Source organism: Anguilla anguilla, chromosome 15, assembly GCF_013347855.1.
Source record: "Anguilla anguilla isolate fAngAng1 chromosome 15, fAngAng1.pri, whole genome shotgun sequence".
Classification (NCBI taxonomy): Eukaryota; Metazoa; Chordata; class Actinopteri; order Anguilliformes; family Anguillidae; genus Anguilla; species Anguilla anguilla.
Genome location: NC_049215.1, coordinates 11,492,082 through 11,518,968, shown reverse-complemented (window position 1 = coordinate 11,518,968; position 26,887 = coordinate 11,492,082). Strand labels below are relative to the sequence as shown.

General features: G+C 46.1%; 1 protein-coding gene across 1 annotated transcript in view; it reads left to right on the top strand.

The window, feature by feature from the left end:
- Positions 1-16,234: 16,234 nt before the first annotated feature.
- hdac4 (histone deacetylase 4) overlaps positions 16,235-26,887 on the top strand; it is a 185,140-nt gene continuing 174,487 nt past the window's right edge. Inside the window, exon 1 of the mRNA XM_035394005.1 lies at positions 16,235-16,410. The gene's annotated coding sequence lies outside the window, so the exon portion shown is untranslated. The remainder of the gene's footprint in view (positions 16,411-26,887) is intronic.

Sequence of the window (26,887 nt, the reverse complement as noted above, 5' to 3'; positions counted from 1 at the left end):
GAGTACACTGGGAGTGCCTCCCAGAGAGAGGCGTTCTGGTAAATATGCAGCCGCACGCCCCTACGGGTCAATCAGCACGTCCCACCAATCATTTCTTTCGGATATCACATAATTGCTACGATCCCTTGTGGTATAAAAATGTGTAGTACATCTACATATCTTGTGTAGTTGTGCAATTGCATTGCAATTCCATAAGTAAGTGTTGTGTAACTGCTAGCTATGTGTTTTATGTAACGTGTATGCTTAATGAACGGAAAACCGTGAGAATCGTGGTAGGTTTGGTTTTTCAAGTTTTTTTTTTGTTAAATATTGGGTATAGTGTTAGATTTTGGGTTAAGGGTATGGTGTGAATTAACTGAATTACACACACTTCACCATGGACAAAAACAGATTTTGGGCAAAGTGACACAAACAGCCAAAACCGAAAAAAAAAGATTTATACAGACCATCGCTTGCATTCATTTGCATACAAAACCCACTTTTCCTTACAACAAAGTGTCTCCGAGATGCAGCCAACAGCAGTTACACAACCGAAGCGCTGTAGTTCATCTGGAGAGTTTAAATGCATAGACGTGGTTATGTAAGACGTGATAATCCCCGGTTACTATGGATACCGCAGTCCCAAACGGCTTCTGCTGTGCTGAGGGAAAGGTACGTCGCTTAAGCTGCAACTCTCACAAAAACCTATCCCTGTGGTGCCGGGGCACGCCGCTCGCCGGTAACGGATTAGCAGGGTCTCGCGTATTCAGCATCCCGGGGCGGCGTGATGAGTATGCCAAAGTTTTGAGTGGGTGCCCGTTAGCGTTCTTTAAAATGTCCATCTCCAGGAACATGTCAGGAATGCTCTGTTCAGTGCACAGTGCGAATGCGCGTGGCCAATACGCAGCAGGTCAGCGTTAACCATCACCATCAGCATCAGCATCAGCGCATGGCTGCTCAGTAGTGAGCTTGGGGGGGGGTGCTTGCTCTGTTCATACGGGGCTGGGATTCAAATCGCCTCCTGTGATAACGCCTCCTTTGTTTTTGGAATGTTCAAACACGATTTAAGCAAATGTTTTACGTATTTTGCTGGAACATTAACATGCACACACACCCATGCATACCCCCCATTAACCGTTAACAATGAGTAAGACTAGTGTGCAGCCACAGTAAAAATCACTGAAACCCCATAGCTCACAGCTGTTATCATGGCGCAATCAGAATGCCATGGTAATAGTAATGCTATTGCGTGGCTAGGAAAGAGTTTGAGTCCCTCATTATGATTCAATCTGATTCTGATTCTACCTCAGTTCAGTTTCTACCTGATTCTGATTTAACCTGATTTCGATTCTTCCTGGTTTTTATTTAGCCTGATTCTGATTCAGTCTGATTCTGATTTGGTAAATGGACTGCATTTATACAGCGCTTTTATTCAAAGCACTTTACAGTTGATGCCTCTCATTCACCAGAGCAGTTAGGGGTTAGGTGTTTTGCTCAGGGACACTTCGACACGCCCAGGGCGGGGATCGAACCGGCAACCCTCCGACTGCCAGACAACCGCTCCTGAGCTATGTCGATTTAACCTGATTCTGATTCGACCCGATTCTATTTCAATAAAATTCTTATTTAACTTGATTCTGTTTCAACCCCATTCTGATTCTACCTGAATTTGCCCCAGACTTATTCTGATTCAACCTACACTATATGACCAAAAGTATCTGCACACTCTTTGGTCTGGGACTGTTTTTCATGGTTTGGGCTAGGCCCCTTATTTCCATTGAAGGTAAATTTTAATGCTACAGCATACAATCACATTCTAGACAATTCTGTGCTTCTCCAACAGTTTGCGGAAGGCCCTTTCCTGTTTCAGCATGACAGTGCCCCCAGGCACACAGCGAGGTCCGTATAGAAATGGTTTTGAGAGGATGGTGTGGAAGAACTTGACCGGCCTGCACAGAGCTCTGACCTCTGCCCCTTCCAACACCTTTGGGATGAATTGGAAAGCCAACTGCGAGCCAGGCCTATCCGCCCAATCAGTGCCCGACTTCACTAAAGCGCTTCTGGCATTCCCTGCAGCAATGCTCCAACATGTATAAAGCCTCCCCAGAAGAGTGGAGGTTGTTATAGCAGCATAGGTTGGACCGACTGCATACCAATGGCCATAGATTTGAATGATATGTTGGATGTCAGGTGTCCCCGTACCTTCGGCTCATGTAGTGTAATTCTGATTCTACCTGATGTCCTCCGATCGGATCCTGATTCAGCCTGACTATTTGCCTCGCCTTCTGTTTTGGCTCATAGCTCCGTCCCACTTACGCCTCCACCATTTTAATTGGGGCTTACAGGCTCATTTATTCTGGAACCGTACTTTGCCCATCCCTGCCCAAAGGGTCCATTAGAAGAGTGGAAGTTTGGGTCTCGGGAAGATAACTTTTTCTGTGTTTGTTGTATTGGCCGCCAGCCTGGCATCCGGCGACAGGTGTTCCATTTTTGGATCCTCGCATTCGTCGTAACTCCCGCAGCGCCTCTGGACTTGGAGCTCTTTCTTTCCGCTGGGATTGTTTCTCGTTCCTTTTGTTCCCGTCTTTATTGCGCCTCGTCTTTCCTCTCTGACCAATGGGCATGATTATGGGCTCGGCTAATTCTGACTGACGCCGGAAACGAAAGGGGAAGGGAAATCCAATTGAGTTTGATTAAGAGGAGGAAACGGGAGAGAGACAGGCTGGCAGAGAGAGAAAGGAGGAGAGACGTCTCAAACGCGGGGTGCCAACAGGGCCCCGTCGCTTCTATCTTTTTTTTCTTTTTTGGGAAGGACGGTCTCGGAAGCAGAGCCGGCGCTCCTGAGCACCCGCCACCGCGCTGCGTTTAAGGGGATCGGTCACGGGCTGGGACGGATTCCATTAATCTCCTTCCTCCTCCTCTTATCCAATTAAGGCGCCTAGCGCTGCGGAGCGAGGGCCTCGCGCCAGCCCCCGCCCGCCCGCCCTCGCGCAGACGTTTACGTCTTCATACGAGCGCCACGGAGGAGGAGGCTAACGCCAGCGCTACACTAGCGCGCGCCGCGCAGGGCCTCCACGGAATGACGAGCCGACGGGCGTCTCTGCGCGGGCGCCGCGGTGTTTCGGCGCTAGCCTGGCGCTCGTCAGAAAAAGTCAATAATTCCCCGTCCGACCGCGGTGATAATTGCATTAAGACGTGCGGATTACGGCTAAGCTTAAAATACACGGCCTGGAATCGCCGGCGCCGAGACGCGGCGGGGTGTGGCGCTGCAGCCGCGCGACGGCTGCGCTCCGCGGGCGAGTCCGGGATGCCGTGAGACGGAGGGAAACGGCCGGTCCGGTGGGCGCCCGGAGAAAATGAGTGCCAGCCGCTCGCGTTGGTGGCTCCGAATGAGCCGATTTGGGAGTTCTTCATTTGCTGGTGTTAAATGGCGCGAACGAATGAAAGAGTCCCAGGCTGCACTGCGGCAAGGTGCTCTCAGTCTGCCGCGAACGTCCAGAAGCTCTGGAAGGAGGCATACGCTTCAACAACCCTGAAAATAGATAAGGATTTCAGGCGAAGTGGAGCTTAGGCCCTTCAGCACAGTCCATATCTAGTCTAGCTTTAACGAAGCTGTGGATGGGGAGATCTGCACTCCCCACAGTCACGGGGAGATCTCTCCCTCCCCAAAGTCACAGGGAGATCTGCACTCCCCACAGTCACGGGGAGATCTCTCCCTCCCCAAAGTCACAGGGAGATCTGCACTCCCCACAGTCACGGGGAGATCTCTCCCTCCCCAAAGTCACAGGGAGATCTGCACTCCCCACAGTCACGGGGAGATCTCTCACTCCCCAAAGTCACAGGGAGATCTGCACTCCCCACAGTCACGGGGAGATCTCTCACTCCCCACAGTCACACCGGCTGCATGTGGGCAGAATCAGGTCGCCTTTCATGGCAGAACAAAGCCAGACTATAATCAGGTTAGTTGGGCTCGCTAGAACATTCTGTGCGTGTGTGTATGTGTGTATGTGTGTGTGTGTTTTGTCCTGCGGGTGTCTGAAATCTAAAATCAAATAAGATAATGGAAAAGAGACATTATTAGATCTGAGCGGTACAAGAAAGGGGGATGCTCTCGTGTACCAGCGCGGGTAGGTTAGTAATGTTTCAGACTTCTCCTTAATAGTATACATCATTTCTGCTGTGGCATCCTCAATTTCCCCCGTTTAAATTGCATTAGCTCTGGTTTACAAATGCACTTGTTGCACAACGTTAACTTGTCTCCTGAAAGACAATGGCACTGCATCTGGGTCGCTGAACTTTATTCAACCGTAAAACATTTTTTTATTTCACTGTAAAGATCTATGGTATGCCTATTATTGTAAGAACAATATCATGTTGGGGATATTGTTTTACTTTCATATGCCTGCAGGAATACAGAAGAATAATAATTTCCAACGAAACATACACTGAGAATTTCAGCAGCAAGAAAATTCCTGATGGAGGATCAATTAGATTATCTACATTTACACACACCCTAATTCCAAATGTACTGGACGATATGACACTCCCTTATGATTATGTCGTTATGATTATGTAGTGCATACATATGGAGAAGCCAGTCTATCTATCAATCTGTCTGTCTGTCTGTCTGTCTATCTATCTATCTATCTATCTGCCTGCCTGCCTGCCTGACACGTATCTATCTATCTATCTGCCTGTATATCTGTCTGTCTGTATGTAGTTGATCAGCTATTTCTGGCTATTAGATCATGATTTTATTACAAAATTTTTATGTTATTTTTCCATATAAATTTCCCCTTCAGCTTTATTTTCTTGTGGCTGATGGTGTTCCTGTATGGTTCGCTGTGTAAGCTGTGCGTGTCTGTGTCTGTCTTTGAGTCTCACACCTGTCCTTGTTGTGATTGTGTGCCCGGCTGGTGACAGCTGTGTATGTGTGAGTCAGAATCTTTCAGAAAAAGCAAATAAAATAAAATAAAATAAATAAATATCTCAAGACAGGAAGACAATAGGTTGACTGCTCCCCCATAAAGTAAAAAGCCGAGGCTCGGTAAAAATTAAATGTCCAAAAAGTTATAGGTTTCGTATCCCAAAGCACATTAACATTAATGAGAATCATTACCAATTAGTGACATATTTTGACCAGACCCAGCAGCCCTTTGATGTCATTTTCCAAAAAAAACCCACCAAAAAAAAATAAATGTAGAAATATGAAAATATGGGGTATCACTAAAGGTTATTAAGATACTAAATCTATCATTTATTTTTCATTGGAGACACTTGTTTTTGCTGTATGAAACTTTTTCATTCTACTTAATTCTTGTTTTTAATGAACACCTTGTTTTTAAGTGACCCAAATGAATGAATTTGCACAAGGTTGGACTAAATTGCTTTTAGAGATTGCTTATCCAGAGTGGTACACTCAGGTTATGCAGTCCATTTACATAGCTGAACATTTGTTGAAGCCATATTAGGTTAAGGTGAAGTACCTTTCTCAAGGCTACAACTGGCAGTTCCTTCCACCTTAGAATTGAACTTGCAAGCCCTTCAATACGTGGAGGACCTCAGCCTTTGGGCTACGTTGGCACTTCCTAGTTACATACTGCCAATCTTACATGGAGAGAATTTTTCCATGGTAAAAGAATCCATTGGTTTCTAGGTCATTCTAGCATTTCTCAATATATAAATTATTCAGTAGAACTGACGCTTTCATCCAGAGCTGATTACTGGTTCAAAGAAGGGTTTAATTGGATGTTGCACTGTGTGAGTGTTCAGGTGCAGTGGGGTCCAGCCAGTTCCCCCCAACTGAGGCCCAGGGCATTGTCAAGGAAATGAAACAAGCAAGACTGTGATGGCTGGGACACATTCTCTGAATGGAGCCGGATCAGTACCCAGGTAGCATATTCAAAATGAAGTGGGATCGATTCCCATGTAGCGTACTCAGAATGGAGTAGGATCGATTCCCAGGCAGCGTACTCAGAATGGAGTAGGATCGATTCCCAGGCAGCGTACTCAGAATGGAGTGAGATCAATGCACAAACCTCGTACTCAGAATGAAGTGGGATCGATGCCCAGACCTTGTACTCAGAATGGAGTAGGATCGATGCCCAGACCTCATACTCAGAATGGAGTGGGATCGATACCCAGACCTCGTACTAAGAATGGAGTGGGATCAATGCCCAAACCTCGTACTCAGAATGAAGTGGGATTGATGCCCTAACCCTAACCAGCGGTGATGAGTCTGACCCTAACCAGCCGTGATGAGTCCCACCTGTAGGCAAGAACAGCCTGTCATCTGGGACAGGGGAAGAAGCACTAGAGAGAGCTCTCAGCGTAGCCTGCTCTCCCATGAGGAAAAAGGGGATCATGTAAGTCAGTACGTTGGCTTGTAACCAGAAGGTCATGGGTTTTATTCCCAGGTAGGACACCATTGTACCCTCTAGGAGGCACTTAACCTGAATTACTTCAGCGTGTACAGCTGTACAGCTGGATGCCGTGTAAAAATGCACAAGTGTAAGCTGAGCTGGGTAATGGCATCTGTTACATGGCAGTAAAGTAATGCAAATGAAATTGCCGACAGAACTCTCCACACGGCAATGGTGCGCTTTCACTCATTCATCAGAAAGGCTGGGCCTCTCACACGCTGGGATGTGAGATGGCCGCGGCGCATCCTGATGTGAAAGCTGCCGTGTTTGTGTCCTAAGAGGGGCTCTCAGTTAATTGGCCTCTTACATAACCGAGAACCTGTGGGTGACGCCGCGGCTTTGATCGTCAGACGTGTGGAAGAACATAAACGGCGGGAGGAGCCTCGGGGCACGCGGTGAAGTACGCAGCCGGCGAGGCCCTGCCGGGAACCGCCGACAGCTCCCCTCCGAAAGGCGGGGAGGGAGAGGGGCTCCGAAAAGAAGACCAGATGAAAGGTTCGCGTTTCACGTCATAAAAATGGGGAAAAAGGGAGAGGGAGGGTTCGTTTTTACTCCACGGCGCGGGTTTTGTGAACGCTGGGTTCCGAAAAGGCGCGGGTTTCACCGTTGGCCTGTTTCGGGGAGCTCGACCGAGCGGCGGTAAGGAGCCCAGCCCCCGCCGCGCGGAGGCCGACCGCGGGCGGGGGCGCGGGCGGGGGCGCGAGGGCTCCGTCTCGTCTCGCCGTCAGACGGACGACCCCCGAGAACGCCGGTACAGCGCCACTCGCAGCCGCCCTGGCCTTCCTAATCATCAGACCTCCCGCCCTCCCCCCCACCCCCCGCCCCCCCCCCGTCTTCAAACAGAACATGACTCCTCCAAAAGCAAAGGCTAATTCAGTGGTCACATGGGACTGCATTCATCCAGCGATGGCAGAGGTCCAATACCCCTGTGTAGCTCCCCATTAAACATTCAGGAGGACTCTCATTAGCACCACACTCTATTACTTTGCCCTTAAATATTATCCAATATCCAACGATTGTCAATGTTTTTCAAAGGATTGTTTATTCTCATAAAGGAGTCGCCAGTTTCTCATTATAACGATTCACATAAACAATTTTAATGGCTGCTGTGAACAGTTCGGTCCTGACTGAATCGTAACGCACGCCGCAGTTATTATTGGTCTCTGCGTTTCTTTCTCTTTTTATTCGTAACTGCGCTGTTCCGTTTGTTTGTTTTTAAATGATTTTAAATGCACCCAAGGACCCAGCAGTTGTGCTTTTAGGGGGAGATTAACGCACCTCGGGATCGTGCGGTTATGCTTTCATTAAAGGAATATTCGGTCTGCCTGCCAGTTTCGCGGTTGACCGGGGATAAACGTAACATTTCCAATCGCAGTCTTTCATCGCGTTTTCTTCTCTTGTGGTCCTTTTGAACTCAAATGGCCGATAACAGAAGTTCATTTGTTAGTGTTTTCATGCAGAGACGTGAGATGCGCTGCGGCGTAGTTTCCTCGCGGCCTTATTAATACGCGGCGTCCTCCGCTTCCTGGTGTGATGTCGTGGCTTAGTTAAGGGACGGGGCGTGCTTGGACTCCGCTGGGAAGATTCCCTTTAGCTAATTAGAGTGAGAAATGGCGGTTGGGCCCTTAAAAGCCTTCTGTGCAATTTAAACAGTGACAGGCTCATTTTTGGAATGTAAACAGATCGTACGGACACTATGATATAAGAGGAGGACGTTCTCATCCTGTTTTTCCTCAGCCCTTTAAAGACACGGCGCACTGCTCCGTTTCTAGTTTAAAAGATCTCCTGTTTGGCGTTTTTTAAACGTCTCATTAGCGGTTGTGAAATGCAAGAATTTTGGATCATGCCCAATGCACTTTACGTTATAGCGTATGTGGATGCAGTTATGTGTGATCTGTATGATCTGTGTCAACAGCAGCTAGTGCTGCACAGTGAGATCTGGAGAGAGCTAAAAGTGCAAAAGCCAAACCTTGCTGCTGAATTCCTTCCTGATTATTCACTTAAGCATTGAAGGCTTTCCTGTAAAAGTGCGTTACAGGAGGGCAGGTCTCGACTACAGGTCTATTTCCACTTCCTGTTCTGTATAATAATTTTACTAATTTCAAGGCCCATTTAAATCTCTCTTGTTTGTGACATTGGAACATGATGAAAAAAAAACACATCAAATTTTAAAATGCATTTTAAAATGTCAACACACTGTACACACTGTGCTGGTTACCAGTAATTAAAGAAAACTTCATACTTCACCAAATTAGGTTGACAAACAGTGTTTGTTTTTAAAATTAGCTGTGATACTTAAATAAGATCATTTGAGGCACAAGATTATGAAATATACCTTATTTTCCAACAAGCAATTCACAAGAAAACGGAACAAAAAGGTTTCTAAACCAGCGAGGAAGCATTTGCGAAAGGTTCAGGGTCATGGTCTGTATTTGACCTTCTTGGGGGGAAGTGGCTGTAGGAAGTGCAGCTAAACCATTCCAGAGAAAAGGACAGAACGGCAGTTTGAGGTATAGTCTGAACCAAGGAAACAGAAACCCAAGAAACTCAACACAAATTTAAAAAATATTAGACTGAACAAAAACCCAGTGGTTCACGTATTGCTGGTGGATTTCTGGAACTTGTGAATATTAGCAGATTGCCTGGAATGTGTGGAAATGTTAAAGTATTTTTTGAAGGAGGTTACCAACTGAAGAGTAAAAGGACACTGCATTCCTAATCCTGGAGTACAGCCCTACAGTACAGCACAGTGATAAAAATCATACCAACCATAGGCTAGGCAGCCACAAACCACACACCACATAATATACATCTACACCATACAGCACACACCACACACCACGTACTACACATACCATACACCACACACAGCACACCATAAATCATACACCACACACCATATAATATACATCTACACCAGACAGCACACACCACACACCACACATCATACACTACACATACCATACACCACACACCACAAATCATGCACCACACACCGTACTTCTACACCATACAGTGCACACCACACACCACATGCCACACAGCACACACCATACACCACGCACTGCTAACAGCCATACCAAGAATATGGAGACAAAAAATCTACAAATGAAAACAAATAGAAGGCAGGAGAAAGGGTTGGTTTAACTTCCTGCTCTACTAATGTTCATCTTTGACACCACAAATATAATTTTCTGATGATTTATTAAATATTGGTATAACCATTGCTTTTAATTGTGTACCCTTGATCTTTACATTACATTACATTACATTACATTCATTTGGCAGACGTGTTGATCTGTGTTTATTGTAGGATTTTTAAATGTATTTGTTGTGCTGACCTCCTTTCTGAAAGAGATTCCGTATCTCAGCAGGGTTTTCTGCTCAAGTAAAGAGGAGTAATAAAAGACAGTCACAGGAAGTACACGCAGTGCAAAAGAAACAAACAAAACATATTTTCAAAAGGAATGAAGAGGCAAACTGGGGAGGGGTTTGGGGGGAGGGGGGGAGAGGCGAGCCTCGATGACTGCGGCCCCTGCAGACCGAGCTGCCGGTCAGGACGTCCTGCTGTATGCGTCGCTCTCCTGTTCCACTGTTTGAGCCCGCTGCTGTCACGGACTGCTGTTGCTCTCAAACGATCACAAAGGACCAACTGCTCCACCAACACCGGTTCTCCCTTTCTTTTCCCCTCCATTATCTGAGTGCTGCAGAATGTTTTGTTTTATGGATAACAAGGACCAACCACCCCCCACTCCACCCCAACCCAGCCCCCCCGCCCCCAAAAATAAAACATAAACATGAATCCCCAGCTGGCAGCAATTAATGAGACGTGTTTCTGAACGCCACTCGTACGCTTTTATTTTGCTTTTTAATCAGGCACGTTTCCTGTCGTCGTCGCGCTTTTGACAGATAATAAGTGCGTCGACAGAGGCGAGCGGCGCTAATGCAGCTACTTAACGGTTCCTTTTACGGTTCGATATTTGTCGCTTCTGCTGGGCGATAACCGTTAGAGCTCCCCCGCTCGCGAGAGCTGTTTACCACGGCGTGTGGAAATAAGTCTTAGACCCCCGCGCGGAACTGATGCCCTCAGCGCCACACGCGCCCCAGTGCCAGCCAACCAGATAAGGGCTGCGGCAAGCTTCGAACGTTTTAAATCGTTCAGGGGTGTCGGAGCCCTCTTGTCACCAGGCTGCTCGAAACGGGCCACAGCCAAAGATTAAAACCCTCACTCGCGACGTCTGAACGCCGGTCCTCTCTCGGTCCCCGTAGCTTACCTGGTGGGGTCGGTAGATTCGAGTTTAGCCGATCGTTAGCACAGCTCAGGCGCGCGCGCGCGTTGCATAACGCCTCTGGGAACGCTGGTTTCCGAGTTCATTCATAGTTTATGTGCCGCCCCCCTCCCCCCTCCCCCCTCCCCCCCCCATTTTTCTCTCCTTCCCATCACTGCTTCTGGTATTTACCGTTTACCGCCCTTTTGTTAAACTCCGGAATGTCTCCTTTGGGCATTGGCGCTAGTGTGCCCCCCACGCAAGTCCGGATCCAATCAACCGTACCTGGAGCCTTTCCGTCTCTGCCAACCGACAGCCGTCTGCTGTTTCGCGAGCTTATTCCGAACTGCGGCGCCCCCCCCACGCCCGGCACGGAGGATGCTGGGATAGCGACCGGCAAACAGGTCAGCCGGCAGGGGGAGCGGGGAGGGAAGGCTTTTTTTTTCTCGGAAGAGTACGAGGTTCGGACGTCACCGCGGTAACGTCCGCAGGCAGTAAGCGGTGTTGTAGAAAACCGTCTTTTTTTTAGGCGCGCGGGCGGGCGGCGCTTACTGTGCTAACGCTGGCTCCCTCGTCGCGGAGAGCAGGGGCTCTTCGCAGTTAGATAATCCCTCCTTCCTGCGCCACCGAGCTCTGCCAAGGCAGCACAGAGCACAGGCCTGCCTGCTTCCACACATATTTCCCCACCGCTGCTGCGAAAGGGGCTTAGCTTACACAGTGCGTTTGTGCTTCAGTTACACACACACACACACGCGCACACACTCTGTTAACCAGGCAATGCGCTCTCCTCGCATAGGATTAACTTGTTTGTTTATGTAAGGATCTCAGGACAGATCGTGTAATGATCTGGGCGGATCGAGCACAGCCGGCGCCTTTGTGACATCAGCACGATGACATTCCATTCTCAGGGTCTAGCAACGCCTGACAGACAGGAGCCGATAGTGACAGACAGGAGTTGCGGCCGTGGTGAACACCCCCTTGCCCCCCTCCCCCACATAGACACACACACACACACACACACACACACGCACACCCAGTCGCTGCTCCGTGTTCCGTTTAGGGGTCGTGACCCTGGATCGTGAAGTGTAGTCGGGGGTCTCTCGTACAGCTTGGGGGGTGGGGGGGGGTGGGGGGCATTGTGCTGTGTTTTTGCACAGTCAACCAGAACAGAAGCAGTTTCGGAGGGGGGGCTGGGAGCTCGGTGAGACAGCAGTTATCTGGCGGCGGGAACAGCGGGAGAGCTTCTGAAATGGAGGCCTTCGAGGCAGCTCGTGCGCTGGGGGAGCTCCACGTCCTGCCGTCCAGATACAGAAGCCCGTTTCTTTTTTCAAACAGAAATCCATTGTTAGGCGGATACAATCCCATAATTCACTTGCGCTTTGAACATTCTGGCTGCAGATGGCTCGCCACAATCGTAGTTGGACTCGGATAATTTGTTTAACAGACAGACTTAATTAGAGACACTTGGTCGTGCGCGCTGCTGGCCAGCTAGCTTGCAGCGCCTCTCCTTTGCTGCAAGCTGAATCCCACGGTAGCTGAATGCTCTTATTTCAACACGGCTAGCAAACTAGCGCAAATCAACAGAGAAGGGGATTGAATGTTTTTGATACACCTAATTAAGTACTGCATCTTCACCTGATGATGTCATCACACACATTCTGCTGAAATGAATGTCAATTCCATTTACAGTGTCTGTTTCACAAATAATTGTGGAGATATGAAATATGTTCCAAGCATGAAAATAAATACACAGATAATGCATTAATGAAATGTGTAGCCAGCACAACCATGTTTGAAGTAGATAAACAGTGAAATAAAAATAGACCCTGTCCTTTCATTTCCCAGTAGATATTATTATGATGATACAGGCTATTATGTAGAAAGTGTTCTAGCATTAGCAAGAACCGAAAAGGTAGGCAAGCCCTAGACTGGGATTTATATGAAACTAGCATTTGTCCTTAATTTTGACTGCCATATAAACACAAATGTTGTACTTTTTCATCACACACAGTTTAGTGAGTGTGCTCGCTGAATTCACCAAACTGTTTGGAAGCAAAAACATAATTCTTGGTCTTAATTGTTAATCAAAGCTGATAAATGTTTATTGAATACGGTGTAAACATTATCATTAAACAGATGTTAATTGAATCCCAGCCTGGGACCGGCAGTCAAATCTCCAGCCAAACTGGAGGACTCGGACTATGGGTTTGAGAGTCGGCTACCCTACCCTTTTTTCTTGTTGTCACAATCTGTCTGGTTAGCGTATAGGCTCTACGATTTAAGAATTCTACTCTATACACACTACATGTGTCATCACCATGGTTACATGTACATGAACAGAGCTGCTGTTCTGTGTGACCATCACAGTTCTGTGGTGACCATGCTTTCCTGTGATGGCAATACGGTCCTGTGGTGACCATACTTTCCTGTGGTGACCATACCTTCCTGTGGTGACCATACTTTTCTGTGGTGACCATACTTGCCTGTGGTGACCATCACAGTTCTGTGGTGACCATACTTTCCTAGAGCAACCATACTTTCCTGTGATGGCCATACGTTCCTGTGGTGACCATACTTTCCTGTGGTGACCATACCTTCCTGTGGTGACCATACTTTCCTGGGGTGACCATACTTTCCTGTGGTGACCATACTTGACGTGAGATTATTTGGGAAAGTAGCGGAACTACATGTAACAGAGCTACTAGCTCAACTACACGTCCTAGTAGCATTTGTTTTCTTAACTATGCAGTCAGCTTTCAAGTAAAGTTATTTCTTAACCAATAAGTGAGGAATTGGATAAATGCTTTGGATAACAGTGTCTGCCAAATAAACGTAATGTAAAAGTGCAATAGTATGACTAGCTACCATTTTAAATCACACTCTATGCTCACTATTGATACTGTGTGTGTATTTTATTTTATATTGTTTTGCATGTAAAATCAGTATACACTAATTTTAACATTTTAATAGATTTATTATTATAATGATCTAATAAATTTGCAGTGGGTGTGGCTTATGACAAAAATGCTAACAATTCAAAACTTTACGACATAAATCTATGAAACATGGTACGTTCATTAACAGTTAGATCAAGACTCCAGTCTTATAAATCTAACTACACGGTAGCGCTACAGAGATCCAGATATTTTAAAAAATTCACCACAAAATCACAGTTCCTTTGTCAAACTTCCTACAATGACAAGGCCTCATTAGGAACATATATGTGGAACATATGTGCTTTATGGGTTGGTGCCATTTTGAATTGGCCACCATTTTGTACTACATTTATCTCCTATATTACTTTTCTTCCTTAACCGCTTGGCTGAGTCTTTTGAATCTTGGCATTTTGCTAGGTGTCACCCAACAATGCAGTACCAAATTTGGTGACAATTGGTCACTTGGAGGCACTCTTTGACCTAGAGATTTGAAAACAATCCTCACAAAGAACACGTTTACCTCAAAAAACCATAATTACATTACAGGCATTTAGCAGACGCTCTTATCCAGAGTGACTTACACAACTTTTTACATAGCATTTTTACATTGTATCCATTTATACAGCTGGATATATACTGAAGCAATTTCGGTTTAGTACCTTGCTCAAGGGTACAACAGCAGTGCCCTACCCGGGAAACGAACCTGCGACCTTTCGGTTACAAGCCCAGTTCCTTACCCACTGTGCTACACTCCGTCCCATAAGACCAACATATTGGATTTTCTACCCTTTAAAATTTTCTGAAACCACTTAAAATGACTCTCTTCCTACAAAAATCGAAAAATTTGGATGAAATTCGGCATTTGTCTCAACTCACCTTCGTACAGGTATTATTGTTCTTGTGGTTATGTCAAAATATTGCTGAATGGTGATCAAATGAAATTGCAGTAGGCGTGGCTTTTCACAAAAATGCTAATAATCTCACAAACTGTTTCAAAGTCAGGAAACTAGGTATGGGCACCAACAGTAGGATCAAGACTCCACCCCTGAAGTCCCAGCCCAATCCAACCCCGTGATGGCACAATCGAAATCCAGATATAGAGAAACATTCAAAAATTCACGATTGCATCAGACATCAGTTTTTGCATGTATGCAAGGATTTAACAGTGAAATACACTGTTTAATACTCATCGGTGCCTTTCTTGTAGTTTTCAGTAGAAGGCAATCACCAGACCCCCCCCCCCCCCCCCCCCCCCCCCCCCCCCCCCCCCCCCCCCCCCCCCCACAGCTTAATTAGCAAAATGTCCCTCTTTCTCAGGTCCCAGCATTGGCGAGGGTGCTCCTAAGCACCGCCATGAGAAGAGATGTGGGATGTGGGAAAGAAGCGGTAAAAAAAGAAGCAGTTGTGCTTCCACTGTACCACGGTCTGACTCCACAATTACTGGAAACATAATGGCTGTCATATAGGAGAAAGTTAGACATTTTCCCCACCACAACTAATTGCTATATTACAAGCGCTTGGACCACAGGGCGCGCCGCAGCGGGGAAAAGGCCGAGGAGATTCAGGGCATTACGGCACGCTCAGAAGAATCTGCTTTCACCGCTCTGACAAACAGGAAGTGGACGACAAGCTGCTGTCTGTCCAGACGGCAGGCCAATTTATATGTGGCGTGCATTTTGCAATAATGCATGTCTCGTTGTTGTCGTTGTTGTTGTTATTATTATTATTATTATTATTACAGAAGGGAACCGCCTGATGACAAGGAGCAGCACCATGTCTGTGAGACAGAAGACCTATCATTATCAGTGATGAGTTTATGCCGATTTCCATAGTGACAGACATTTCCCTGGGACTGTAGTTAGCCTGCGTACCTCGGGCTTCTGTTTACAGTAAGGAGATCAGCTACCGGAAGACTCAGGAAAAGAAAAGGACAACGGGTCACACCCGGGACCCTCTTTGTTTTAGCTGATATCAGCAGCGTAAAATAGATGGCCGTTGTGGTGGTCCAGTCAAGGTAAATGGGTGGGCTAGGATACTATTTAGGTGGCTGTGAGCCACCCTGGCCCCACCTTTGGCCATGGAGTTAGTTGATACATCGTATTGCCTACTTCAGCTGCTGGTCTACTTTGTGAATGACATTATGATATTCATAAAAGCAAGGTTTCAATTTCAATGCACTATTGACCTTCACTATGAATCTGTTATCTTTTTTTTTTTTTACCAGTGTTTAGTATTATTAAGATTGTGATACTGTTACTGTTGTTATATTTTATTACACATGTGTAGGCTACATTAGATAAGTATTTCTAATGTACTGTATTTCTTCAGATGGGAGGGAGGGGGGGTTGCAAACTGCCCTTGTGTACCAAGGTGAAAAAGATAAGCGCCAAAGCTTTCTAGAAAGATCTTAAGATAACGTGGGTACCACAAAAGCAGATATTTTACTTTGAGTATGGTTGTCATGCGAATAACATTTAACATCATGACAATTAACCACAAAATCTACGTCAAAACATGAACGATTTCAATTGCTCTATTATTTTAGTTGTTTAGTTTTTGTTCGTCCGACCGCTGATCCTGGTCCCAGTCCCTGGCGTTTGCAGCCGTAGAGCGACGCCCAGTTAAATCTTCAGGACGGCAAACTCCACCTCCCGGGGAAGTGCAGGGCGCGACACGTGATCGCTTTACCAAAATCCAGTATGGCGGAATCTGTCAGTGAGTGATTCTTTCGCTGGCGCACTCTCCTACGGAAATTAAACACATTGCGTTTTTCGGGGTGGAGTGACCGCCTCCCGCGGAATCTAGGTAAGGACATATTTAACTTGTTCGTGTTTGTTTATTTACGCAACCTACCTATTAGCAAACCCGCATGTAGAAATAGGGCTTGCTGGCTACATTCATTGCGAGATCAGAAAATCAAAACAACACGAGCCTATGGGTAGTTGTGCAGTATCGCCACACTGTTCTGCACCGTGGTTTGCTAACTTGGTCTCGGATTCGGGATTTTTTTTGTATCGCTTCCGTTCCAGCTTCCTTTAGCAGCTTGGTAACGTTCGAGTATTATGGTAAATGGGTGGCGTGTTCACATACCGTGCATAGATATGGTTCGGTGTACACAGGATGTTTCTTATATATCTTTTTTAAATCAAGGTATATTTACCTATGGGTATCAAGCGCGAGGTAGCTGACGCGTGATTGGTCTGTCCTTTGGCCAATTCGAATTCAATTTCAGTTCCCAGTGGATATCAATGGCGTAACTGTTAATTAAAACCGATTGAGCTGCTGTGTGACCAATCCATACTCGAAATTAAAAAAAATAAAAAATGGGTGGGGTTACATCATAACCAATTAACTGTGGTTGTTTTAAATAGGCGTGGTTTCTGGTCCTCAACATTTATTTGTGAATGAACGTCATTTTTGTGTGTATTTATTAAAAATGATACCACATTAAGATTATGATAGCTAGTAGTTATAGTTTGCTAATTTGTTTGAAGGTAATTAACGGTGCTGTTTTAATTTATAATCTTATTCATTTTTGCAAAAAGGTTGTGTTTTGTGAGCCAATTGTTGTAAGTTTGAAATCTATACAATCGTCTGCCGTCTTCTAATTGATTATTGCAGAAGACATTTTATGAATTAAAAGAAAGCAACAGAACTGACCTTTCTATTAAAAAAAAAAATGTATTGGTGTTCTGATGGAATCTTGTTCTTATAATTTCCTCCCACACTAATGGGAAGTTTTAAGTTCAGAGTCCTTTGCTTTAATGTTAGTTTGCAAAATATAAGCACAATGATGTGAATGATCTCTTTTTTGTGTGAAAATTGTTCATAAATGAATGTATTTTGCGCTGGAGGTTAAGAGAAAGGACACACGTTTTGCTTATATATGAATTTTAAAAGTCAGTTGTAATTGTTTTATAAAGCGCCAAATCCATAATTACCCATGTTATCATTTATCCCATTTTATTTTGCAGACTTTTCTAATTTTTAGGAGAGAGTCATTTTAATTAAAGGGAAAGTTCACTTCATGGATTTCTGAATATAGGCTATTTCAGTTGTAGTGAAACTGTTTTCAGTCATGTTGATTTGTTGATACTTTTTTGGCTGCTCTGACGGGCAGAAATTTGCTTCTCCACACGCAATGCAGATAATTTAGGAAGTCGAGCCTCTTCTTTCATTGAGTGCTGGGATTTCAGGCTGCATGTGACATAGAGAATTATTTTAATAGAAAATAAGATAAACCATAATTGTGGTATTGAGGTAATCACTACATCTACATGAGGCTACATTGGAGTTACTTACATTGTATTTTCTTTCTTTAAACCACAGATCCCCAATTGCCTACATTAAACTGAAATAATATCAAAAAGAAAAAAAAAACTCCACAAAGTAAACTATTCCTTTAAGCACAGTGGTATTTAAGCAAGTGTGTGTCTGTGTGTATGTGTGTGTGCAGTAGCCGTGTGTGTATGTGTGTGTGTGTGTGTGTGTGTTTGTTTGTGTGTCTGTGTCTTTGTGTCTGTGTGTATGTGTGTGTGCAGTAGCCGTGTGTGTATGTGTGTGCGTGTGTGTGTGTGTGTGTGTTTGTTTGTGTGTCTGTGTCTTTGTGTCTGTGTGTATGTGTGTGTGCAGTAGCCGTGTGTGTGTGTGTGTGTGTGTGTTTGTTTGTGTGTGTGGCAAGGGTTTACTTCGCTTTCCAGGTGGTGTAAGTAACCATCAGTGCCAAAAAATTGTAGCTTTGTGGGGACCCAGAGAGCTCCCTATACTTTTACTCTATTACCTTTACACCTGGCTTCCATGTTCTCTCCAAGGACCCAGAACGTGTTACTTGTACACTCGAGGCTTTTCTTCCAAAGCCTGGCACCAACATTCGCCCGAAACCATAACCTAACGTTAATGATCTAAAGCAGTGGTAACCAAACCAACCCTGTTCCTGGAGATCCACCATCTCGCAGGTTTTCATTCCAGCCCTAACAAAGCACACCTCATTCATCAGATAGAGAGCTAATTAGTAGAGTCAGGTGTGCCAAATTAGGGCTGAAACGAACACCTGCAGGACGGCGGATCTCCAGGAACAGGGCTGGTCACCGCCGCTCCAAAGAAAAGGTCCTATCAGGCCGCGCGCTTTATGAAGTTTAGAATAACAGTTTAAAGCAGTTTGACGCTAGCGCTAATCAATCTGGCTCCTTCAGGCGCGTAATTAAAAAGCCGGCGCTGATTTATGGCGGGTGCCAGATTGCGCTCGGTCGCGTCCCCGGGTGCGCCGCGGCTCTGGGCCCCGGCCAGGCGGTATAAACGGCGGGATTTCGGGTCACGTGACCGAGCGCCGGCCTTCGCACGCCCCCCTCTCGGGTCATCGAGGAACGCCGTCGAGCGCGTGACTGACGTGGAGAAACGAACACCGTTTCGCGGCCGCGGTTTTTCAAATCGACCTCTCGATCGGATTGTTTGCGAGGACGAATCGGTCGGCTCCATAGAGATCAGAGAAAACGCGAACGCTGTGTTCAGAGCGGCGTTCGCTTCGCGGCTGAGCCTGGCACGGTGAGTTTTGCTACGCTGCTTCGTGTTGTCGGAGGGTCCGGGGAGCTCTGGAGTTGCGGGGGTACCTTGGTGTGCCGCCCGCTCGTGTAAGCGTGCCTTTGGGGCCCCGCGGTGCTCGGTCAGAACTTGGCTCGGCTCGTATTCGTTTGGCGCCGCCGCCGCAGAGCCTCCCCAGGATTTCAATTATAAAGCGTTTGTTTGTATTGTTAGTCTAATGACGGCTGACGTTCTGCGAGCAATGCCGTGGCTGTTGTGCTAGGAAACGGGGCCTCTGTTGACTTTACGCACACACACGCGCACGCGCACACACACACGCACATACACACACACACACCCACACCCTGCACCATAACGTGAGCAATTGTCTTCTAAAGGCAGAAAAAAAGAAACAGAAACTCTAAGTCAGTGTTACAGGCGTACCAACTAAGAGAAAAATGCTTATATCCTGAATTTTGTGTGCTGAATTTTGTGTGGCTGAAAAATGTGATCTCACATCCTCGTTCAGCCTCTGTCTGTCTCTTCTGATGGATTTACCGGTGATGGAGAATGGTCTTGCATTGAAGCCTATTGGTAGGCTGGGCTTGCTTTTACAACAGTATTGCAAGGCTTAACACTTATCCACACGTGTTGCTTATTAATTTGCTGTTCAAAGGACGGTTAAACAATAAAGATTTAGCTGTGAGTAAATGGTTCCGCTCAGTAATGAATTTATTCTAAAAATAGGTTTGTTAACATGTCATCTGTTCACAAGCGGCTTATCAAGGGATTCAGTCCCCGGGTTTCGGGAAGAACGGAACTCGACTTCAGAGGCCCTCTTGTGAGGGGCCTTACGTTTCCGGAATCTACATGAGAAATCACCACATTCATATCGCTCCAAGAAACATTTGGCAGACCACACAGAGTCCGTATCAATGCAGGCAACGAGGCTAAGTGCTAACAAAGCTAACCTACGGTACAGGCAGAAGTGTGTGGCCGGATCACTTCTGGGTATTATCCTACTGCTTTGGTCCGAAGCCAACTCTGGGTGGAGTTTGCCTGTGGGAGGAGTTTCGGGCGGTGCGGAGCGTGTGGCGAGGCTGTTTCGGTCCCGAACGCAACCGCGCGCGCCCTGCCGAGCGTTCCTCAGCGGCTCGTGGAGAACCCCCCCCCCCCCCACCCCCGAGTGCGCGAAGGCAGTTAATTGTTAAGAGGGTCGTTTTGGTGGTCATTGAAGAGCGTGGTAATGTTGGCTAATTTAGAGTCGGAGTGAGAGAATAAGAGTTAATTTGAGGAAAGAGCACGGCGTGATAGTGCTGGGTGTTTAACGAACATCTGCTGTGTCTCCTATGACTCAGAGGTGCCGGGGCTGGGGGGGGGGGGGGGTGTGCCAATGAGAGTGTAGTGTCCGCTGGTCTTCCCGCCCTCTCATTCCTGGCCCGTCTGAGTTTTTGGGGCTGCGATCGTCTCGTCCTTCCCGGGGAACGTGAGCAAGCACTGTGTGGTATTGTGTCAACAGAGAAAGCGTCCAGTTACGTCAGATCGAGTGTCAACCCCCAACCTCCCCCCCCCCCCCCCCCACCCCCTGCCAGGATTACAAGTGCCCTTCAGCCACAATGGATTCAGACAGCCGTGTCTCTAGGCCTTCCAATGAAAGGCATGAACGCTGTGGCAGACCAATGGGGGTCTGCGGTGCACCCCCGCCCCCCCAAACGCCAAGCCGTCTCCACCAGAAACAATCGCCCCAAATGTGTGCCATGACCGACTTCTGCAGATTTGGCCTGGGGTGTCACTGTATGAGTTCTGTGACGCCTACTGACCCTACCCACATCCCCTACCCCCCACGGGAACACACAGATTTTTTATTTTTTTGGGACAGGGGGGGGGACGGGGGGGCAAAATGTGGTTGGTTAGGCACAGTGCTTTGTGTTGGGATTGCACTGTACGAGTTCACATTGCAGAAATAGTAGATTCTGCATTAATTATTTATAGCCAATGAGAAGAGAGGGTCAGCTGGTGTGTTCCTGAGATTACTGTAATTCAGATATGCTACAGTCATGTTTGCTAACTGTTTGTCTTTCTCAACACGTCATTTTAAAAACGTTTTTTCCTTTGTTTTGATGTGTATTATGAAATTTCAACAGAAAAGAATGTGTAGGCTACGCCTAATCCTATTTTGAATCTTACTTTGTTAGGCTATTACCGTGTATAAATATTTAAAAATGCAGGCTAGGCCTGTATCTTTAAAGGCTGGAACCTTTACTCTATGGTGTTTGGGTAATTACACTCCTGTAATCGTAGCATTTACAGTAATACAGAAGTAAATTACATAAGAGAAAAGCCAAACAAAGCAAGAACTACTTTTTGAAATGAGAAAAGATTTAGTTTAACTTAATATAAAAAAAAGACATGGAAGGCAAATGTGTAATTACAGTCCTCTATTATGGATTTACAAAAATCTGTTGGGCTTTGTACAGCTATTAAACAGATGAAGTTCCTGAAGATAATTGCTGCAAAATAGATACTAACGGCAATTTTCAATTAAAAAAATGTTTTTTTTTGTATTCAAATTTTTAAGTGGCTGGTAAAACCTTTAATGGGTCCTCCTGTCTCCTGCTGAACTGCATTAGAGATTTTTTTTTTGGAAGAGTGACAGTGTTTTTGGTGGATGAGGACAGATCTGGCATCGCTCTGTAATGTCTGACTGCGGGAGGGAGATAGCAGATAGCTAGAATAGCAGGGAGCAGGTTGTTCGACTGAACTTAAAGGCACCATCTCTAAGAGGGAGTCACGGAGAGGAATGCATTGTGTCTTATACTCATCCAACTGGCATTCTGTGCACGTATTCAAACCTTGCATAGCCATTGACTTATTTGATACAGTCATTGTCCGGGCTGTGAGATTGATTAATGCGTTTCTACACAAATAGAGTACTCTTTTGATAGCAATTGCTGGTTTTATCAGGTAAAATGGCCTTTGTAACTTGTGATCATGAGGTGCTTTCTGTTCAGTAAATCAACAGTTTGCTGTCCTGTGGTCCATAAATATAGGAAATTATGAAATGCATGGTTTTATGTTTCTTGCTTGTATTTTGCTGTGACAAGTCAAGAATTTAGAATATCAACAGTATTAGCCTACTTCGTACAGTGTGCTCATTTCAAGTGATAATGCTTGAATGAAAATCTAGCATTGTGATTGGTTAATAAATCACATTTTATGCAAGCATTTACCGCCATTTTCAGGTGTGCAGCGCACCCATAAACGCATGTGGACATGACCAAATTATCCAACTGCCAGACATTTGCTCCAGTCTTTTTGTGCATTATGCAAAAAAAGAAACATTTAATTTTATATTTGAAACCTTTTATACTTTAAGCTTACAAAAAACATGTATTAAATTTGACTGGTTTATGATGAAACGTCTCTTGATGAAATGCTTTATGTTTGAAGGACCTACAGTAGGACAGGCTCATTGGCTGGGAAACATACCCTTGAGCCAGAGGTGACCGGCATGCTGCTGGATGCTGGAACTTGTAACAGTATGTTTCTGGAGTTCTGGACAGAACTGTCGAGTGGAATTGCTGCCTCTCATAAGTTAGTGAGTTAGCTTGTTCTCATTTTTCCACTGCGTGCAGGAACTGGCGCCGTGGGCTATGCATGGCAAATTGTGGCCACTCACTCACTCACGGACGACCTTTGAGGGACGTTTTGTGGGACGCATGCGCAGGTGGTGCCAGCTAAAATGTGTCTGCGGAAGTGAGTTGCGCTGTGGGTCTGGACGGTGCCGTGCTCGTTAATGCACGGAACACCAGAAACGGCTAAAACATACAGTGCAACAAGATATTTCGCATTTGAAATACAAGTCACATTACAAAACTATTACCAAGTTGTGACTTAGTGGAGATTTTCTGTCTTGAATCGGGCATTAGTAAAGTCACCCTAGAGAAGACTGCAGCATTAGCAACTTGCTCTAACCTTAATGACATGGGGTTTAGACTCCATAAATTCGCAAATATAATTAGCCATTGTAGGCCTATGCAGTATATGAAAGCCTTATACACTTTGTGCTGCGTTAATTGGTAAATAAACCCCGTTTTTAAGTACCCGTGCTCATTAATGCCTCTTCCCAGTAGCGTATCCTCTCGTCATTTCAGTCTCTGTGGGTTGCGAGTGAAAATTACACCTTTATATCATAGAGCGAAAGGAGCCTTATCTTCGGCTGCGAAAACTCATGAGCGTAAAACGACGGGAGCTCGCGTCGGCTCCACGAGGAGACGGGGCTCGCGTCTGCTCTGTCAGCGTGAGGCGTTCGCGTACGCGCCTGCCGCTCGAACCCGGGTTGAAACGGGTGCGGTGTTCACCCGGTTAACCCAGCGCCGAACGGGGAGTTCCTGGTTATCGCGGCCAGGCTGCCGGGAAGCGGTTTGGTCTGAAGTAGCGGACGCGTATCCGTTTAGTCTGGTTGAGCTAAGTGAAAACAAAGCGTGTTTTTTTAAAAATCAATTACGGTTGATGGGGAATTGAAATGCGGTTAATTGAAGGGTATGCAATTTAAGTTGTTCGTGCTGTTTCTGTGTATGAAATCTTGTTCTTTGGTTGTACAGCTGTCAGTTAACAGCTGTCTAACCAGTACCTAACATAGTGAATGAGCAATATGCATTTTTAAAGATGAAAATATAATGATTTTTCATTCCAGGATTCACAAACTGGTGGTGTAGTATGTTAGATAGGATTCACAAACTGGTGGTGTAGTATGTTAGATAGGGTTCACAGGCTGGTGGTGTAGTATGTTAGGGTTCAGAGGCTGGTGGTGTAGTATGTTAGGTAGGGTTCACAGGCTGGGGGTGTAGTACGTTAGATAGGGTTCACAGGCTGGTGGTGTAGTATGTTAGATAGGGTTCACAGGCTGGTGGTGTAGTATGTTAGATAGGGTTCACAGGCTGGTGGTGTAGTATGTTAGATAGGGTTCACACGCTGGTGGTGTAGTATGTTAGATAGGGTTCACAGGCTGGGGGTGTAGTATGTTCGATAGGGTTCAGAAGCTGGTGGTGTAGTATTTTAGATTAAGCCTTTTCTGAATATCTTGCATATGCCGTCATTCAGAAATTTCACCTGTGCTGAGGGTGCAACTCCAGAATGACATCCCAGCAGAAGTTTAGACTCCAGTGTCTGACCTGCAGAGTGTCAAATTGGCATATTAGCTTGTTGTCCTGAGATTTCTGGGTGACTCTTTACTTGAACTGCATGCTGTGGCTGTGAAGCTTGTGTAACACTGCCATAACAGTTAATAACTGCTCAGGCATGTGCCATAGCACTGTCATAGTGTATCCAGCAAGTTTTACTCATCATAGGCTAGTGTAATGCTGTCTATTGCAAGCTGCAATACGCTTTCGTGACCAGTTATGGCTGCCTATGACAATGTCATGTCAGTTTATGGAGTAGGTATAGTTTTAAAGCATCGCCCAATTTTCCACTAAAACCCTGTGATTTGTCGATAATTCATTCACCATTTGTAGAATAAATAACGTTTTTGTGTTAGAAACGCACACTTCATTAGCTGAAAGTGATATTGGGTTTTTGGCACTTCATATGTGAAAATTGCATTAATTCAGCAATAGTGCAATAATGCTTAATGCTGCAAACTCCCACTGAGCCTGCTTTTAGCTGTTCTCCAGGGAATGGCAAGGCATCTAGCTCTGATTTCTTTCTTTTCATGTTATTGATTTAAAAAAACTAGTAATGTATGCTTCATCTGGAAGTACATTGCTTATTTAAGTAATAAACTCTTTTGTTCAAGAAGGCTATGGCCAAGCCTGTTCTGTTGGCCTTCCTTGATTCAGGTTTCTTATTGAAATTCACCATAAGAGACACAGCGCATTGACGTAGCGTCCCTGTGTATACGCCATAGGTATCGGTAGCTTAGCGTTTTTTTGAAAGACGTGAACGGAGCATGTGCCAAAAAGGATAGGCTAAGTTCTGCACCCATTCCACCTCCGTTAATCACAGCACCGTGTGGAACTGTGCTCCGGGGTTAGCTGTCCAATCATAGCACGGCGTGGGATCGTGCTCCTGGGTCAGCTGTCCAATCACAGAACCATGTAAAACCGTGCTCCTCTGTCAGCTGTCCAATCACAGCACCATGTGGGACCATGCTCCTGGTGTAGCGTTGGTGGGCCCCCTTCCTGCTGTGAGAGCAGACAGGGCTGCTTAGTTTGCGTGTGGCGACCTTTCCGGATCTGATCTGGGAGCCTGATCTAACAGCAGTCAGGAGTGAGACCGGAGCCCTCCTACAGAGAGCAAGCGTTCGGAACAGAGTTTAGGGCAAGGCAAGCCGAGTTCACAAGGCCAAGGGAGTGTCAGCCAGCCCCGTTCCCTTCAAACCTCACAACTTTCCTCTGAGCCCAAAGCTTGGGTTCTTTGTTGTATTATTGACATTTTGCTTTCTGACATTGTCCAGGCTGACGGTGACAGTCAAACTGGCGAGAGGAGGGAAGAACAGTTAGCATCTGAGCGACAAATGCTAATGAAGTGAACTCCCTGAATTTGGCCGCTTGCTTTCATTATTCAAGGAAGTTATGCGGGCATACCAGGAAATTAGGGGAAATTACTGTAAGCTTTCTTACTGTTTATTCACAAACACGTGTGTTTTTTTGTGGCTTCAATACTGAACCCAACATACAGGCTGATGTGAAAGATTAACTGGGTAGTCTACAGTTTAAATAGGTTTATCATAATAACCTTTTAACTAATATTAGTCTTTTTTTTAAATGAAGTTACTGGCTGGCACAAAGCTAGATTCATAAACTGAACAGGTGTGGACCCAGTGATATCTTCTCATTGATACTGAACAGAACGTGTCCATCGGTTAGCCTCCCTGTATGCGACGTGCTTGCAGATGGTTGCCATGGCCACCATATCATTGTTTACCCATCATAGGTGTTTGGACACAGAACTGACCTTTTATTTCAGAGTGGCGAGCCTGTTTCAGGACTGGCTGACAGGTTTGTGTCCGCTAGTGCGCGAACGCGTCTCTCCTCAGTGTCCGCGTGTCTGTCCGTGTGTTCTGCCGCGCCCTCGGTCGTTAGAAGCGTGTGACACGCGTGACGCGGCGAGCTCCGCCCACAGTGACGTCCGGGCCCTGCGCTCTGTCCCCAGAGCGGCCCTGCTCCTCCTCTTCCTCTCCGCCGGCAGTACGCATGCACGACGTGGAAATGAAGCCGGTATCACGCATCCATGGCTGTCCGCTTCCAAATGAGAAAACTTTACAGGTTTTATGCGGGCAATGAAATACATGAACTGGGTTATTTTATTATGAAGCAGAGAGCAGGATCTGCTGAGTCTCTGTAGTTTTGTTGTGAGTTCAGGTGGCTGTGATTGGGTCACTTCATCAGCATGGTGTTTTTACTTGGTTTCCTGCATCAACCGAGCATGCAGGAAGTGTATCTGTGTATATTTATACATCATCGTTGGCGTGTGATAACACATGGCATACGATGGGGCGGCAGTGTAGCACAATGAGTAAAGAACTGGTCTCGCAACCCAAAGGTCGCAGGTTCGATTCCCAGGCTGTGCCCTTGAGCAAGGCGCTCAGCCTGCATTGCTTCAGTATACATCCAGCTGTATAAATGGATGCGGTGTGAGAAGTTGCGTAAGTCGCTCCGGATAAGAGCGTCTGCTAAACGCCCGTGATGATAACGCGGGGCGCTTTTTGGCGGCGCTCTTTGCGTTTTGAGGTAAACGCTGCGGGGGCGCGGCGGAGCGCTCC